The sequence below is a fragment of the Ostrinia nubilalis genome, chromosome 19, assembly GCF_963855985.1.
Source record: "Ostrinia nubilalis chromosome 19, ilOstNubi1.1, whole genome shotgun sequence".
NCBI lineage: Eukaryota > Metazoa > Arthropoda > Insecta > Lepidoptera > Crambidae > Ostrinia > Ostrinia nubilalis.
This window is the reverse complement of record NC_087106.1, coordinates 4,886,044-4,905,439: the sequence shown is the minus strand read 5'-3', so window position 1 is coordinate 4,905,439 and position 19,396 is coordinate 4,886,044. Positions and strand designations below refer to the sequence as shown.

At 35.3% G+C, this 19,396-nt stretch overlaps 1 long non-coding RNA gene across 2 annotated transcripts in view; it reads right to left on the bottom strand.

Moving 5' to 3' along the window:
* Nucleotides 1-17,306, bottom strand: part of LOC135081123 (uncharacterized) — a 59,730-nt gene extending 42,424 nt beyond the window's left edge. The window contains exon 1 of one of the 2 annotated variants that reach the window (XR_010259126.1): nt 17,155-17,306. This is a non-coding gene — a long non-coding RNA (uncharacterized LOC135081123). Of the gene's footprint in view, nt 1-17,038; nt 17,072-17,154 lie in introns of those variants that run through there. The other variant, XR_010259127.1, reaches the window with a different exon arrangement.
* Nucleotides 17,307-19,396: the final 2,090 nt, after the last annotated feature.

Sequence of the window (19,396 nt, the reverse complement as noted above, 5' to 3'; positions counted from 1 at the left end):
AATCTCATTTAAATGAAAAAGGAGTACATTTTGCTAGCAATGAAGACGCAGATAAATTAAAGTACCGCATTTTAAAAACCTTTCTGAATTCTAATGTTTTTGACTCACTGTTCGAACATTCAAAACATCAGGCACCCATTTTAAATCATCGAGTACATCTCATTAAAACAATAATTGATAAATACACAAATATTTGTCTCCATTCCGCACATAAAAATAACCCCGAAATTCAAAAACTTTCCAAGAGACAAAAAAGAAATAAATTAAATCTCTTTGAAGGTATTTAACTGATGTTTTTTATTTCGTTTCTTTCATTATTAATTATTTCATTGTATACATTTTCAATAAATATGATTTACTTTTTATAAGATGTTTTATTTCTTACCTATGTGTAGGTACTTACTTTCAATCAAGTGTCCACTCTTCGACTATGAATTTTACTCTTTGCAAAAGAAACATATTTGAAGTGCAATCATTAAAACTATAGCTATCTCTTTTATTTGCGTGCTATTTCGTATCTTTTGTTTCACTTATCAGTTATATTTGTCAATGTGTGCCATTTGGAATAGTTCGGCACGGATTAAAATCGTAATTTCTATGAACGTAACATATCTATAGTTCTATAATATCATTGGCGAGGATTCATTTGTCGATAAATAGTTTTCGATAATAATTAAAATTTTCACATTAAGTTTTGGGACACCGATTTGACAAGTAAATTGGAAAATCAGAGAATAATTTTTTTTAGTTTCGTTACAGGATATTGTATGCTTTAATCAAGTTTATTTGATGATAAAAAAGTAAAGGCCATGCCACATAATATTTTGACAAAGGTTTAGAGTTTATCACGAAGTGGAGTTAGAAGCTACATGAGATTTGATAATTCTTTTACGATGTGAACCATAATCGTCATAGAAAAATTTAACATGAAAAAATGATTCTGGCGGGATTATTATTTACAGCAACCACTAGCTTATTCATCCTACTCACTCTGTAGTAAACTACGTAAATACGAAGCTCAACAATGTTATCAAAGCAAATAATGATACTAGCTTCACAATCAACGCTTAGCTAACAAGCGCGCGCGCATCGATCGATACTTATATTTCTAGGGCACTTTTGTTAACAAAATCCGCTCCTATTCCTACGCTACTTATGAACTTATTATTAAAAACTTCGGACATTTAGATTTCATTTTAGGGTTGGTTATTGGCAAGTAATCTCCCATTTAAAAACCGATAGCTTTATGTTGACGTTCACTTAGCTTACATGTTCTTGAAAATTACGGTAAACTTGCCGACTTATGAGTACTAGACAACGCATATTGTCTACCACAGATTTCTGTTCTGTGTTGTAGGTATGTATATGTAGATGATAGATATTATATAGGTACTAAACTACATCAAAGCGTTTTGTATCCAGCTCTAGAAAAACAATCTTGCAAGATTATGCATTCAGGACGGCTAGCTGTGGCTGTGGGTGATAATGGAATGTCGTCGGTTCTGGTGCATTTGCATCCTAGATGAATGCGTCCAATCCAATCAAGGTGACTCGCTGACTAGGATGGATGGTTTATTTATTTATTTATTTAATAGGACAACCAACAAGACATACACTACCTAGTAGACAATCAATATTTACAGCGTATTTAAGTGACGGCTTAATTATAGGTTTACAATATTGTAATATGTATCTGTACGCAGCGTGCGACGTCCACCCACAAGGTGTACCGACGACATCATATAGGTAGCAGGAAGGCGCTGGACGCAGGTCGCTACCAACCGGGCAACATGGAAAGCATTGGGGGTGGCCTATGTTCAACAGTGGACGTCCTATGGCTGAGATGATGATGATGATGATGATGAATATGTATCTCTTTTGTAAAGATTTGTAAGTTGTAGGTATACGAAGAGTAAGTATGTGAGATGATCATGACAGTTTAACTTTCCCCCGGGACAAAGACCTTCACTGGTTGGGTTTTTATTGGCGGTCAAGCTGTAGAATCTGGCTACACAGGAGTTGCAGTGGTGGGAATAGTCCCGAGCAGATCAGATTAAAAATTGTGTCACAGAGCAGTGCACTGGCTTGATATCAAGTAAACAAAATGCGCATTGATGATGTAAACATTTTTATCGGTCATCGTCATCTAAACAAAAGTGTCATACTTGCGTATTACAAAGTAAAACTTCAAAATAATAATAAAGCACATGCCTATCAAGACTTTTTGATTGTATGAATTTCAATATAAAGCAATCACTGGACAGAATATAACGAAATAATAACGAAATTGATCCAGTTTTGATCGATTTAAGTTTGCCAATTACAACTTGGAAAGTCCTATTTCTCCCTAAAATAAAATATAAGTGTGTGGTCCAGAAGCGACTCTATTCTTAAGATGTCAGTAAAGTACGTACAAGCCACGTTTTCGTTTGTTTTTGATGATAGAGCTTTTTATACAGCTTAATCGTACGTTGACCCTAAGGGCATGTTGGCCCTCTGATATTGTGTAAACTGGCTTAGAAACAGGTTTATAATACTGAGGTTGTCATAAAACAAATATTTTTGGAACGGTACAGCGAGCGAGCGGTACTTTAAAAGTTTAAGAGCTTTTTTTATCTCTCGCGGATTTAACAAACTTTTACATGCTAGTAGATTGTTGGCTATAAGTCCGTTATAATACAATTTTTGCCTGTCTAAGGTATAAATGAATTAATGTGACATTTAGAGGTATAAAAGCACTCTATGATGACATATTCTACTTTCTGCATGAAAGTGCAGCGGAATCTCCACTTATTGACTGTTAGGTTGTTGAGATGTAAGAATAAAATCTTTCTTTATACACTCTACTAGTAGTGTTCAACCGAAGGCGTCTAGACTCTACTAGAGAGTCTACTTAATAGACGTTGAACACTATGTTTTGCCCAACCTGGGAATTAAATCCTAACTTAATTAAAACTTCTTAGTCGAGAGTTTCTCTAGGCTGCATTACAACATACAACCAACTTGCAACTCTAGCGACATTGGTCAATCGAATTTAAATAAATGCAATAAAGCATACAATAAGTCAATGAACTTCGAAAAGGTGTACAACTGTAACCACATTTTAAGGAGCGACCGCGCAATTATCGAAATTTATGGACGCGTACTTACTATTTGGTTACTAACTAGTTAAATTGGACTTTCTCTACGGCAGGTGCATATGAAATACGCAGGTGGGTTTGTAAATAATTTGTTGATAACGACACATCTTTACCTAAAAATGTGTCATGGTAATTATCATTACCTACTATTCATTGCAATGTCAGTTTTTTTGTTTGTATATTTAAATAAATAAATAAACCCTTGGACATTTTACACTGCGCCGCTAGCCCCAAACTAAGCAAACCCAAAGCTTGCACCTACTATGGGTACTAGACAACGCATATAAACATACTTAAATCCTTTTTTTTTGTAAATACATGCATACCTATAATACATAGAAGCCACCCAGACCCGTCACAGAAATTAAAATTCATCATTTCAATTTCTGCCCGGCCGGGAATCGAACCCGGGACCTCTCGGCATAGTAATCCGTTCTGAACCACTACACTAAACGGCCGACAATTTATTTATCATCTACTGTTTATGGGCTGTGACAGCGCCAGTCTTTTATGATTACGTAATAATAAGGCAGTGGTAATGAGGGCTATAGTTTTTATACTTAACAGTTGGCACCCCTGGCGATTGACAGGACCTTACTCTACAGAGGCGCCATCTTGATGAGTGGAAATGCGATAGTCCTCCTACCACTTAGCGCTCACCAGTTGGCGCCACTGTCTTCGCTACTAGCAAGTGACAGGACCTTACTCTACAGTGGCGCCAACTGGTGAGTGCTAAAACGATAGCCCTCTTTGAACGATCGCACTCTAGATTCTAACACCCGTATTCACAAACGATGCTTGCATAAGTGAAGCAGCAAATCGAACGCACAGCGTTGAATAGAGCTCTGTGATTACTTCGTGTGTGACCCTGTGCGTCCACGCGCACTGTGAGACCTCATAGTAATGTTTGTGAATACGAGCGTAAAAGACAGCTATTTGTAATTTTTAACCCTGGGTTGCACCATCTTATTTGAACTTTAGGCCTGAGTTGCACCACCTAACTTTGACCGTAACTTTAACGATAACCGGTGTATTTTGTATGGAGTTTGACAGATTTTTGACGTTTGTCAAAGTTAAAGTAAGATGGTGCAGCAACCCAGCCTAAGTCTGTCAAACTCCATACAAAAGTACCGGTTATGGTTAAAGTTAAGGTGATGCAACTCAGCCTAAGTTAGGAATGTACCGTAACTAGGGACCATAAATATTCCGTATGAAATGGGCAGAAAATCGATTTAAATCGATTGGAATCCGAGAAATCGTGAAAGGCAATCGATTGACCTTCCCGTAATGCACCTGCTCACCATGCTTTGAAGTCATGCGCTATGGGTCTACTATGGTGTCATTGACCCATTAAAAGTAATCAGACAAATGTATCGATTCTGGACCCTAAGGACGAAAAATTCTCGTAATCGTATAAACGTAAAGCTGTAATTGTCAAGATAATTTAAAAACTGAAAAAGTATTTAATGCATACTTCAGCTTCAAAATGATCTGCTAAATAATCTGCTTAATTTTTAACTAAAGTATGTACATTGGTTTTACACAAATTAAATATAGCCAATATTTTTATTTATAAACTCTACAGATATTATATTAATTGCATTCGACTAATGCATTGAAATTGATCGACATAATATTAATAGCAAACTCATAAGTCGTCAAGGTAAATTGCCTACTATGGTAACTATAATACAAACACTTGCTTACCTTTCTCAGTAAACTCGTACAAATGTCATAAAATCACTAAATGCTCTATCTAATAAACACTCAACACCAACAACAAAATTTAAATAATCACGCGTTGAAATCAATGTAAAACTTCAGAAAATGCATTAGTGCAATGTAAACAACGCACTATGACTGATTGTAGCAACAACTGATTGTCAAGTTTACGTTAACCTGACGAATTGTATGGTCGCTGTCAGATTTAAAATGGTGCTAGTGGATTATGGAAACGTGAAGTTTGATATCACGGTTGTTGTCTTTCGGATTTAGTCGGGTATGACTCGCGCATGCGCGCTGCATTACGGTCAATACTGCAAGGAAAATTGTTTTAATTTTCTATGAAGTGCGAGCGTTGAAAGTGTATCATTTCGCTTAGCAACAGTCTTTGGTGCAGGCGATAGCTGTCAGACTAATTTTTGTAGTAAATATACCATGAAGATGCCACAGTTTTTTACATAGATTGATATAATATGCTATCGTATCCCTAGTGCCTAGTAATGCACTACCTACGCAAATAATTCGTATTTTTACTTTGAGTAAAGACCTACTATATCTGTAGTATTGAATCTAATGGGTGTTTTAAAAGTAAAGTGAAATAAAGTTATTAATTTATTTGTCAAAATTATCGCAAAAAATACGCGCCAAAATTCCTAATCTTAATTTATTATCGAAGCTTATCTTATTATTGCGAATTTGCGAAATAGAAAGTCTATAAATCAGATAAAGTCAGGATTATCTGATTGTTGCAAATTCATATCCGATATCGGAGTTCATTGTGAATGCACAAGGTTGCTCTTTCAATTTTAATAAACGATAAATATTAGTACATTATACACTTACGGATATAAATAGCTCTAAATACACAAACACTAGCGACCCGCCCCTGCTACGCACAGGTACAATGTATTATACTTAAAAAACCTTCCTCTTGAATCACTCTATCTTTTAAAAAAACCGCATCAAAATCCGTTGCGTAGTTTTTTTTTACTACTAGGTTAAGAGTTGTAGAGTTACTTTACTGTCTCGGTTTCGAAGCTTGAGTATGTTTGGTGGTACCTTCTTACTTACTTGATGTAAGAAGAATGCTTAATTTTTTGGGTATAGTATTTGTATACTTAACAATCTCGTTTATTAGAATGTTCAGGCTGTATGTAGAGACCATAGCACTTTAGAACATTTTTTGGCAAAATTGCAGTAATGAAAACCACATTTAGGTGCCAGATGATGTCGAACCTTCAAGGAAAGACTTCGTACCTACCTTAGTATTGGGCATTTTTCAGTAGAGCGTATCAAAGTTTCAAAAAATTATCACTAAGTCATTTTAAATCCTAAAGCTAATCTGTCTGGAAAAAAATAGTTATATGTAGTTCTTATACCTAGACTATATGAAAACAGTTGTTAGAGCAAAAAATTGCGCATTATTTTAAGTAACAACTTTTTTCAATAGTAAAAACTGCCCAAAAGTGATTTACGATGTTTTTCCTTGCAATGACGTTCGATTCTCATTTAGAACATTACATAGTGTACTGAAACTTTTAAAACTAACTTCAATCCCCATGAATTAACTTCGATCTAGTTTTTTACATAAGATGTAGAGTCCCTACTAAAATGATCAAGTTGAGTTTCTATTGACCCCGCGATTCGAGTAAATAGGCAACTACATAGCTGTATATTAGATATGTTTATTATTGTCATATCATCTCGTTATTGATCCAAATTCAGAGCAATCTTATCAATTTGTCACACATACTTGACACCCATCGCATCTTATTGATTGTATTTCGTACGCGTGGAAGCAATCAGTCGTCCAGTGAACGAAAACCTCAAATTTTGTGGAATACGTGTGGTAGAGGGGTCAAATTATATCACAAGATCCTATGATTAATACTAATTAAACTTTAGGTTAGACGATAGGCACATTAAAGTCATCTCAAGAGTTTTTCGAGTTCTCTTAACACTAACGTAACAGACAGACATTTCAAACCCGTAGTTTTGAACCCTATTGGTCTCATATTTTTCTAATATAGAGTTAAGATTAATAGAAACATGACATGAATCGTGTAACTTAAAACGAAACTTTGTAATACATACATACTTAAATACGACGTTCCATCAAGAGAACAAAGCTTCAAAGAACCCTAACTGCGAGTGAGACACAAAGGAATTTGTAAGATCGCGATCGCTTAAAACCCACTTACTTGATGATTAGTTGACTGTTCCAACGGTTATCTGAGGCTGATTGGTTTCCTTTTTGGAATGTTAAAAGGGACAAAACACTTTAAAATTGTCGTAATAAACTTTTTTGATTTCTTCGATTGTAAAATATGAGGTGTTTTTGACAAAGACTTTTTTAAACTTATGTAATCTTAATTTTATCCTGCATTCATGGGAATTATCTTTATCCTTTGGTTTCGATTGAAGTTATTTCCCATTGAAATAGGATTTAGGCATAAATTAACTTGATTTAATAGGATCATAATCAGGTCTCGTGCTTGATAAGCACTTTAGGTCGATTGGTTTAGTACCAAGAAAGAGAAGTAGCCTTTCATCATGGTCAACAGGGCTTGGGTAGATGGTGCCTTAGGAAGAAAAATTGCCTTACATAGGCAATTTGAGACTTTTTAATGAATTCAGGGTTTACAATTAAGTACTGGCTTCCTTTTACAAAGGACACTTTTTTACAGCCTCCTACTGTGTCTTGACTGTCCCTCGTTTTATTAATTAGTTATTAGGGTCATTAATACATTTTAATCACAATGCTGCTGGATTGTGATTGCTAAAATTGCTATTTTGTGTTTCATATTTCAAAGTTCTTTATGAACTCTACAAACCAATGGAAATTATTTTCACCGTCTGGTTTTTTCCATCTGCAGACAAAATAATTGAGCCATTGTCCGGAATAGTAGGTGAAGCACACGGTGCATGTCATCATTATATCGAGCAGTGTCCGTCCGAAGAATCATTTTCGGGAATAGTGATGTAACTATCGAGTTTTTGGAAATGATTGTTGTCTACAAGACAGGTTAATTGTCTTGAAAATGTGTCGATGAATTAGTTTTTTGCGTTTCTCTAGAACGGTAATCCACGTCCTTATAGTATTGAAAGTCGAAATCAAGACATACGTTTTTTACAAACGATTTTTTTTAAGACACTGTTTATTAAAAGTGTACCAATATAGTTAGTTCATCATCATCAGGTCATTTTGCCACTGCATTTGCTATTTCTTTAAATTACCAGAGGCAAATGGAAGATTTGGCCTACTACGCATGTAAATTAGTATAATTTAAAACAATTTTTAAATACCCTATTGTTTTAGGAAGTAATTACAATCTTTGTAACTTAGACCAGGGGTCAACGCACTTTGAATGCACGCACCGAAAAAAATCATCGACAGGTGACATTTTAACATCACTATTTCGTTGCGCAAACGCATCTTCTAATGATCCCAGCTGAAATAGGTCGTTGACTTGTCTAAGTCATCACCATATGTCATGTACGCCATAATCATTAGATGTAATTGAAATCATATGTTACAAAACTATCTTAGACAATAAATTAGTAGTCTAACGGAAAAGGGATGAATTCCTGTTGATTTTTCATTTGGGCATCATCAGGTCATTTACCCCCTTACTGATAAAATGTTACACCCTCGTTGAACAGTAGAAATAGTGACATTTCCATACTAAACGTCACTTTAAACAAGTGTTCAACATATGAATAACTTTTATGAGTAAGGGGGTTAGTTTTCACTGTAGAGCACGACCCTCTCTAATAATCTACCAGACGTAAATGGTGGTGCAGTTTTCATGCTAGCCAGACGGGTTGGGAAGGCTTGATGCTCACGTACCTATTTGTCTCTTCAATACAGCTAGAAGCTAGAAACCAAATTTCAGGTCGAAACTGTAGCCTAAACAGGCCTTTACTATGAGAAAAGTCAATTATTATGGATGATTAAAACTAGAGATGAAACGGATAGTTGTTTGGCCGGATACCGGATACCGGATATCCGGCCAGCTGCTAGGCCGGATAGCCGGATATCCGGCGGCCGGATAGTTGGCCCGTTGTCTCGTTGCATGTCGTGACGAGTGCAGCGCCGCACAGGTGCTTCGAAGGCGATCAGTGGGTATTAATAGACTAGACTAGTCACACTTTTCGAAAATCGAATCCGTCCGAATAGAATGTCAGATTTTGCCACTTGTCTAGGGGGCAGATCAACGAGCAATTTTGGTTGCTGTCGTGAGTGTGTGATTGAATAGCGAAAATTAAATTAGTTGTTGCGTAATCTGACTGAACTGCATGCATCATGTCATCAAACCATATCGGTGAAAAAATGATCACCTTTTTATTTGGCAATATTTCGACATTAACAGATATTTACTATTTACGTATTTGTCATTAGAGTGAATAGCCCAGAAAGAGAAATCAGTTTTTTGTAACACCTTAATATGGCTTTTGTAACTTTTTGGACTTTCAATAAAAGCCGTCGTTATTTTAAGCCATTTTATTGATATTTACCTCAAAGATTAATGTATTTCATTTTATTAATAGGAAATCGTCGTAGTTTTTTATTATCCGGTATCCGGCCGGATAGTGAGTTACTATCCGGTATCCGGCCGGATAGTAAATTTAGGCCGGATATCCGGCCTACCGGATAGTTACCGGATATCCGTTTCATCTCTAATTAAAACAGTGAAACATTTTCACTACACGCAACGTGAATGTTATGAAAATCATCTGTGGAAATATGCGCAACAATAACAATCGATTAGTAGAAACAAAATCTTACACGGTCTCATATTATTATAAAACACTGCATTTCTGGACTGGCTGCCTTCAATTTAAATACAAAATTGACGACAGTAAAAAATTAACGGCTCAATTTAGGCAATTTTAACGCTAGAATGCGATCATCTAGAGATATTACTTTTTGTTTGAGTTACTGTAAACTTACACAATCCGAATCTAATAATTATATCCAGTTTAACAAATGTTGTAAAAAGTTGGGTTGACTTTCCCGCCAAAAGTAGTTAACCAACTAAAATGAAAATAAATCCATACAGTGACTAAGTAGCGCCTCCATGATAGCTAAAGAAAGAAAACGCCTCCATGAAATACTAGTAATCAAAACGTAAGACCAATGTTAAAGGACAACACAATCTATGACTAAAAACACAGAGATTCCACAATTATACTTTAAGTAAATCTTACATCAACAAAGATTTAGTTCAATCCTTACTCAAAATATTAAAATTAATTTAGTCTTACTCAAACTCAGTTGGCCTTTAAAGAACTAATTTACAATGAAATTAGTGTAACAGGTCGATGCGACTGACGTAATGGAATGCGATGCATTTCTCTGGCATTAGTAAACATCCCATTTGTGTGCATTTTCATTTAAAGGCTTTTTTCCACGGAGAAATCCTGTTTTTTGCAGGATTCCGTTTAGTAGTATACGTGTTTCAATATACAGGGTGGAATTTTGTAATGCCACCTGGAGGGAAAGTACTGTAGATGGGTCATTCCACAAAAATATGTCAACTCTTAGTCCGCGCCACATTTAACATGGAATATTTGTTAATATTTTATTCCAAAATTGTTAAATAACAGCTCGCAATGTGTTTTATTCATCACCCATTTTTATATTTTTAAAACTATTTTTAAAACATCTTAAATTCCTTTTAAATTACCCAAAACGTCATTCCCTAGGCATGTCCGTACTCCAAAAGTTTGTGTTTTGGAACCCATATTTACAGGGGTCCATATTGGCTCACCTAAAGTTATTTACCCGAAATTGTTCTTCCTAACGATTTTAAATCCGAATGATCACTCTTCCTAAAATTTTTCATCCTAAAGTTTTCATTCATAATATTTGTAGTGCTACCGGCGATGTTCATAACACTCATGTTTCCGAAAATTGTAATTAATAATATCATTTATGTAAATATATTTAAACTCCTACTGTTTTTTATCATAACACTTTTATCCCTAAACATTACCATAATATTTTCACTCATACCATAGAATATTAATAAATACTACGTACAGAAGTAGGTACGTTCTTCGCGAATGAAACGTAAGGCCACAGTTCTAACCTAACCTAAACCAATAATAATGAATAGGACCGATTCGTTTCTGGAACTTGACTGAATGACTGGAGCGGGACTCTGGCTTCGCTCGCTCGACTCGTGCGTTGTGGTCACAGTTCTAACCTAACCTAAACCAATAATTATGAATAGGACCGATTCGATTCTGGAACTTGACTGAATGACTGGAGCGGGACTCTGGCTTCGCTCGCTCGGCTCGTGCGTTGTGGTCACAGTTCTAACCTAACCTAAACCAATAATTATAAATAGGACCGATTCGATTCTGGAACTTGACTGAATGACTGGAGCGGGACTCTGGCTTCGCTCGCTCGGCTCGTGCGTTGTGGTCTCAGTTCTAACCTAACCTAAACCAATAATTATGAATAGGACCGATTCGTTTCTGGAACTTGACTGAATGACTGGAGCGGGACTCTGGCTTCGCTCGCTCGGCTCGTGCGTTGTGGTCACAGTTCTAACCTAACCTAAACCAATAATTATGAATAGGACCGATTCGTTTCTGGAACTTTAATATAACGTCAAAGAAAGAAATCTAAACAAAAAAGATATGACTTTGAATAATAGTGTAAAATATGGTTATGTTGAGAAAATCTAGAAGAACAAATAAAAGTATAATAGATGTTTATTGCTAATGACATTATGAAGTTAAATGATTCGGAATTATGAACATTAGAGACAGAGTAGTTAGGAATTGTGATTGTTAGGATGAAAAATTTTAGGAAGAACATTTTCGGACTTCCAATTTTCGGAGTTGAAAATTTAGGTGAACTGGCGCACCCTATTTACAGAAACATCAACTTGATCATTTGTTTTAATTAACGAATAATCTATTTAAACGTATGTTACACCAAATTCCATTAATATTTTGCGGTTTTAATAAACAATAATTTGAATTTCTCAAGTTGAAAAAGAGTCCACAGCTTTTAGCGTCATTCCCTCGCCACGCACTGATTTTATAATTTTGCGCTTTATTATGTATTTGGAGTGAATGACATTTAGTCGAGTTTAAAGTACGATACGAAGTTATCCTCAGACCATACTGGTTTTGCGGCAGCCGTTTTTTGAATTAATGCAAACGTGCCAGTTGTTGCGGAAACATGTGTTGATTCAGTCACTTCGTCAGTTCCTAGTTGAGTAGCTTTATTGATTACAATAGGAAATTGTATATAATTTAATAGTATTTACGTGTGGTTTTTCGGCTATTTTCGGCTCATCGTATTAAGCATCTTATAATATGAAGTTAATCTGCATTTTTGTTAAGTTTTACTCCAAATCGTCAGTCCCTAGACCGTCAGGCCCTAGCTTTAAACGGCGCTAGGGACTAAGTTACTAGTTAGGGAGTGACGTTTTTTATATAGTGATTATAACAAAACATCTACATTAAGTATATTAACTTATCTATAAATGTTAAGGTTATAAGTTTTATACTTTATTAAAAGTCATATAGTAGTAATGTAGTATGAAAAAATTTAAAATTTTAATTTCTCCTAAAATAAGGCATAAAGTGACTGGCCCTTTTAGACATAACATAATTAATAAATAAACTATAATTTACACTAATAAAGTATTTAAAAGCATCTTAAAAAAGTTTAGGACAAAATGACGTCGAAAATATACAGATTTCTATGGAATGACCCAGATAGAAAATTTAACTCAAAGAAAACATTCCTTTATTTTTGAAAAGAAAGATAACTGCATTCAAAGATTTCCGATTTTTTTTTCAAAAAGTCACTACTATATCATACAATTTTCGGTAAATTATTTAAAATAATTTAAGATTTCATGGTTTTCCTTTCATTTGATTTATCAAGTTTGTTCGAGAGACTTCATCCTTAAACTTTACCCTAACGATCGATGCAATAAAAATACAGGGTGTAATTTTTAACAGATTTTAGTTGGTTCGATTACCGGGTGTGGCAAGCAATTTTTTCGAAATCACTACACACTACACTACGGTCCAGTTTTTGGGATCCTTTATTCCTGGATTGTCATGGGAAAGGACCCTTAATATTCCTATTTACTACGACAGAATACATGGTAAGATACCTTACTCATAATTTCGTTCCGATATTGTGGAGGAACTCGTGTAATTATAAAAGCCGATATCAGATTGTGTAAAAGCTTGTATTTACAAAAAAAAGTATTTAAGGCCGGGTAGCAGAGAAAATGGCGAAAATGAGGTTTTCATTTTTCATTTTTGAGGTACTAAACAGTAAAATTAAAGGCTAAGATTTTTATTGGGCATAGTTGAGGATATTTTCGAGGGCTATTAACGGATGGAAACACGATTTGATGAAGTTGACTCGATAGAATAAATTCCCAAAGTTACCTCTATTCGTTTTCTATTTATGGTTTTATTTTTAAAATAAGCGATTTGAGATTCTAAATCTTTTACTAAACTAAAGTTCAGAAATAACTTGAGGGCTTTTAACGGATGAAATTTTTATGTTGCGTCTTATTTAGTTACTATGTTAAAAAATGTGGAAAAAATCGTCCATGACGGCTTGGACAATCTCAATCAGTCGCGCGGTGGCGCTTACGGAGGACGGACGCGTGTCAGTTTTTTGGCCGTGACAGTTCGCGATTTGTCAATATTTTTGACAATGATGACTTTGATGAGTCACAGTATAATAATATCAGTGTTACTGGAGAAAGCTAAAATTTTTGATAATTAAGAATTATCAATTTTGTCTACCTATTGAAATTTAAATCGTTTGCATTCTTTTAAACGAAGACTCTACTCATGATACATAGTACATTCCTCAAATATGAGACAAAACCAATGAGTTTAAATTACATTTTAATAGTACCTACATACAATCGTCTTACACTCTTTAGAAGAGCACACTGATACAAATAAATAATAAAAAATTAGGTCAGTGGGTCAAATATAGGGGCAGCTGCACGTCACTGAAAGACGATTCTGTTTACTCGGCATCTGGGCTGGAGAACATGAACCCTTGTTTACAGATGCAGATGTAAATGGAGTTATAACTGGACAAATTTTACATGAAATGTTTAACAGAAATCAGTTAAAAGACACATACATGGAATACCAATAAGGTTGCGGAGGGAAAGCTACCTATTATAAACTAGCGGCCGCCCGCGACTACGTTCGCGTGGACCTCGTTTTACCCCCGTTAGATATCATGTTGATAGATGGCGTTTCACGGTTTCCCCCGAATGAATATTTACGCACGTCATACAGTAGTTTGTCCAGCGCTGTAGATTTTAACCAATGACGATAGGTAGATGGCGCTTTTTAGACACGTCTTATTTATTTATTGAAATTTATTTGTCACATATCGTCATAAGTTAGCGTATATGTTAATCTGGGTTATAAACAATAATACTGTAAAGTTTCAACAAAATCCGTTTAGTAGTTTTTGCGTGAAAGAGTAACAAACATCCAGACATCCAGACATCATGACATCCAGACATCCAAACTTTCGCCTTTATAATATTATAAGTAGGATAGGATATTTCACAATCCAAACTAATATTTACTATTTAGCATTTACTTACAGTAAATATTAGTTTGGATTGTGAAATATTTAAAATAAAAAAAGAACAAAACAAAATAGGGTTTCAAATTACTAATTTATAAAGAGGTAAAGTTTGTGTGTTTGTGTATTTGTTAAATTGTAAGGAGCAATCTCGGGATCTGCTGAACCGATTTTAAAAAATCTTTCACCAATAGAAAGCCACATTATATCTGAGTGTAATAGGTATTAAAAACGAAAAATTCCACGCGGGCGAAGCGGCGGGCGGAAAGCTAGTTTAAAGTCGAAGTCTAACATTCTTAATTTGTGTGGACCTATATTAACGAGAGATTACAAGGCGTCAAATATTTCAAGAAAAAAATTAAAAACTATTATAAAGCTAAATTTTGCTCTCATGGAGCCTTTACCTACTCTGACAAATTAAGACTTAGGGAAGAAAATTTCATAATAAAACTATTTAACTGTCCTACATTGAAAAGTTTGATCGGGTACAACACCTCAAGTTATTTCAGAACTTGATTTCATTAAAAGACTCCGAATATCAAATCGCTTAGGTATCTAAAGTCAAACGATTCTGAAATGTCAAGTGGCATAAAGTTGGGACTAATGAATAACCCATTAAGATAGTAGCGCCCTCCTGTCAATAACATACCTGGAACGATAGAGTATGGGACAACTAATAAAAATGCTTTGTCCTAAATGACTGACGGATATCGTAGATTGGAAGGTGTGTTCTTTGTATGACGTAGGCATCTCATAAGAAAAGATTTTCCGAAATGGGGTCATGAAATGAAGGGGGTGAAAAAAGGGGGCAAAGTTTGTATGGGACAAAGTGATTCCTTGGTTCGATCTACTTGAAATTTAGCTTAACAATTCCTTAATATAATTCATGAAAGACGTGTGGAACGGGTAGAAAGTAATTTTGGCAGTCATTTTCTTCGAAGTTGATATCAATACTACTTAGTGCCTTTGATTTAATTACTTTTTATTTTTACAAGTGTTTGAAAACTCCATATCAGATTGTGTTCAATGTCAAGTGAAATCTCAAATTAAAATGTCTCAATCTCAATGAGGAGACTGTATTTATTCCTAGAATTCCCCTAACACGGTCAAATTTCCCTTTCGAATTCAAGACAGTGCAGTTTCCCATCAGTCTGCTTCGTAATGACTATAAACAAAGCTCAAAGTCAAACTCTAGGGACCTCTGCTTGAACTCCCATGAGTGCACTGAGGTATGCAGGTAACCGCGTGTGATGCTCATAGAAATTTTCGATACAGAACCCCGTACATACGTCATACATATTATAGATAGAAAACACCCAGGCCAATACAAACAAATATTATTATGTTTCTGCAATTTTAGTATGATATTTTTATTTATTAATAAACAAAGAGACTGAACAAAATTGATGCGTTTGCTGATTAATGTTATTAACCACATGCAAAGCTTCGTGAATTGCAACAACTATAATTTATTATCCAAGCTCTAAATAATCGCTACTAAGAATAACTTATCATAAAATGTTTTTCCAATCGCTCAAGCTCCCAAGGGCCTACCGATAGGCCGGGTGACGTAATCTTGAAATTCTTTAAGCCGGCGCAGAACTTCTAGAAGATCGGGCGACGCCACGGCTACTTTGAACCGTGTTTAGTTCTGCTGTTATATTTTATATTTATTCGATTTTAGAATATATTCCCAAAAAGTCTGAAAGGTGTTTTAATTTGTATCACTTGGATATGATTTGTATTAGAAAGTGTTGTGAGTGTGACGCTTGAAGGGAAGGAAGTCAACCTAACCTAACCAACTGCGTATTTTTCTATGCTGTGTAGCTGGAAATTGTGGCGGGAGCTCTTTGGCGCGCTGTCTTCGGCGAAGAATTGCGCGCGCAGATTTTGACAGCGCGAAATACCTACTTTAGCAGAAATACCAAGCCTTAAGTATGTTTATATCCGTTGTCTAGTACCCATAGTACAAGCTTTGCTTAGTTTGGGGCTAGCGGCGCGGTGTAAAATGTCCAAGGATATTTAAGGAACAAGTTCATTTAACTACTTATCTCTAAGTCCATTGATTTGTATCAAGGTCAATAAAGTAATCAATCTCATTGGATTTCAGAAAGGCCTATGTGCCTACCTACCCTTATCAATGACGTCATGCGCCCGCGTTTTCACAATACTTGCTGAAAAAACAGCTTTTCCAAAAACAACCTTGGCTTGATAAAGAGAACGAACATGTTCCAACTTGCCACTACAGCACCGCCATCTTTGATTTTACATCCAGGTTGCAAGACACACGACCCTGAATTATTTATGTTTGAACAAGTTAAAATCTTACCGAATATGGGGCAAGTCTATTAATTATAAAGTAATTAGGTTAAAGAATAAACAAAGATGGGATAGAACACCAAAATTGGGTTAGAAAAATATGATGTAATCAGTGACTCCTGACAGTGCACGTGTTTTTTTATGTAAAACTCTAACAAACAAAAGCACTTAAACAAAGCGTTAATATTGTCTTTCGTCGATTTGTTTACATTAAAAAGGTTTTCTAATAATTAAAACAAAAATTCACTGTGTTACTGGCACATTGATTCCTTCTTTTGCGCGCGAAAAAATTTGGCGGGAAAGTTTTCTTTTGTCTACTCTACTTACACTAAAAAGGTTTTAATAATAATAAAAAAAACTCACTGGTTACTGGCACGTCGATTTTTTCTTTTGCGCCGCAAATCAATTTGGCGGGAAACTTGACAGTTTTATTTTTCCGCGAAATGTCACTTATCACGCTTGCACGCTGGAAGGTACAGGCCCAAACTGATGCGCGCGCGCGAATGCACAGCTGATTCGTTATCGACGAACGGGTGACTGTTTTATTGCAATGACGTTAAGGTAGCGTTTCGATTGTTGTGGCTTACGCCCACGCTGAATATTGATTAGGTGCTTTATTGTGAACGCGGTTCGGTCGAGGTTTATGTGTGTTGTTTGATGGCTTCAGGTTTGTTTTGAGTGTGAAAATGTGTGAGACCGCTGGTCGCGTTTCCTGCGAATATTTAGTATGTCTTAGTGAAACACTATCGTTTATGTATGTGATTTTGTCCTTTGATGATGCAATGTTATGTTTAGGTACCTACATTATATTTGGGTATCTATTTAGTTGACTCCATTAATCACAACTTCTTAAAAATACTTCGTTCTAGCCCTGAAAACCGAGCTAGTTTTCATTTTATTAAAATTATGCTATTTTTGTAGCTTTGTAATTAAATAATTTGTATTAATTAGATTGATTCAGTGTTAATACACTCAACATCAAATAAACCGCACCTTCCGCGACGCGAACTTTAAAGATTTTCTTCTGACTCAATCATGGTACCCCAACAATATTGGTGTTATTTGAAAGCCCAATAAATATCCTTAAACAAAAACACATTTCATTTCTAAATAAATGATTTACATATACCATAAATGTGACTTGAGAGAGACCTCACTTTGGGCTCACCTCTGGGATCAATTTGACCAAATTTTATGGTTATAAAACCAAATAATGATCACACGTGTTCTCTTTAACAGATGGATAGCGATTAATCCCAACTTAACAGTTTTATAGCCATAAAAGTAGCTCAAGCGTAACTAGTAACTACCTATTTTTTGAAGAAGTGACTCTGGATCCTTCTAAAGACACATTTTTGGGGTAAAAACCTTTCCTTCAATGAGATGAAGTTTAGAACTAGGCTTTTAAAGGGTGCCAATATTGGTGGGAAGTGGGGATGCATACGTTTGAAAGTGCTTGCGGCGGGAGGTGCGATTTATTTGATGTCGAGTGTAGTATAAATCAGTTCGAAAATTAATCAAGATTGGCTCTCTTTTCCATTTTAGGAGAGTTGGGCTTTGACAGATCCTGTCAAAGTCAAAGTCAAAAGTCAAAGTCAAAATTTCTTTATTTGTTTAGACTAATAAATAGTTCTTACAAATCGTCATAAAATATGCTCTTAAGGAGCCTCTACATGTCTCATAATCTTTTTACCCTACCAAAGTATGTCATCCTACTATCCTAAAAAGTATGTCAATTGACTATGGTGTCAACTACTCTTTCACACAAAAGCAAGGCACAAAATTATGGATTAACAGCAGAGTTAGGTTTTTAGTAAACAAACTAACAATATGACCATGACCTACTTACTAATAAAAAAAATTGAATCACCAGCAGAATATCTCATCAGGAAATACGTGATCTCATAAGTTATTGAAAAATACTCTTCTCAGCACTGGCCTAAATTATTGTGCTGCAGTGGTAGAGTTAAACTGGTTAAACGTACAAAAGATATGTGCTATTAATTAAAGCCATTTTGATGAGAATATTTTTTTTATAGGACGTCCATCTACAAAGTGGGCCGACGACCTCATAAAGGTAGCAGGATGGCGCTGGATGCAGGCCGCCACCAACCCACCATTGTGGAAATCATTGGGGGAGGCTTATGTTCAGCTGTGGACGTCCTATGACTGAAATGATGATGATGATGACTAGTGATCTGGCTGCATTTTATTTATGAGAGTAGTGATGTTGTGTCGGTTCTTCTTTATGAGTAAAATAAACACTAGCTGATCCGGCGAATTTCATAACGCAATAAAATTATGCAGCCTATGTTCAACAGGGATAATGGTGAAAGAATTTTCCAAATCGGTCCCGTAATTTCGGAGCTTATTCAATACAAAAAGCAAAGAAGTAGGTAATCAAATATTTCCTCTTAATAATATTAGTGTAGAAATACAATAGATTACCTAATTTGCTTCAGAATATAAAATCTGCTGAAAACAGATTTTTTGTTAGGTTAGGTTTGGAGGAAGGTCATGACAGATTTATCTACTACGAGTATGTTGTAAATATTTACAAAAACTGACGTAATAATCGTTTCATATACCTAGGTAGGTATATAAA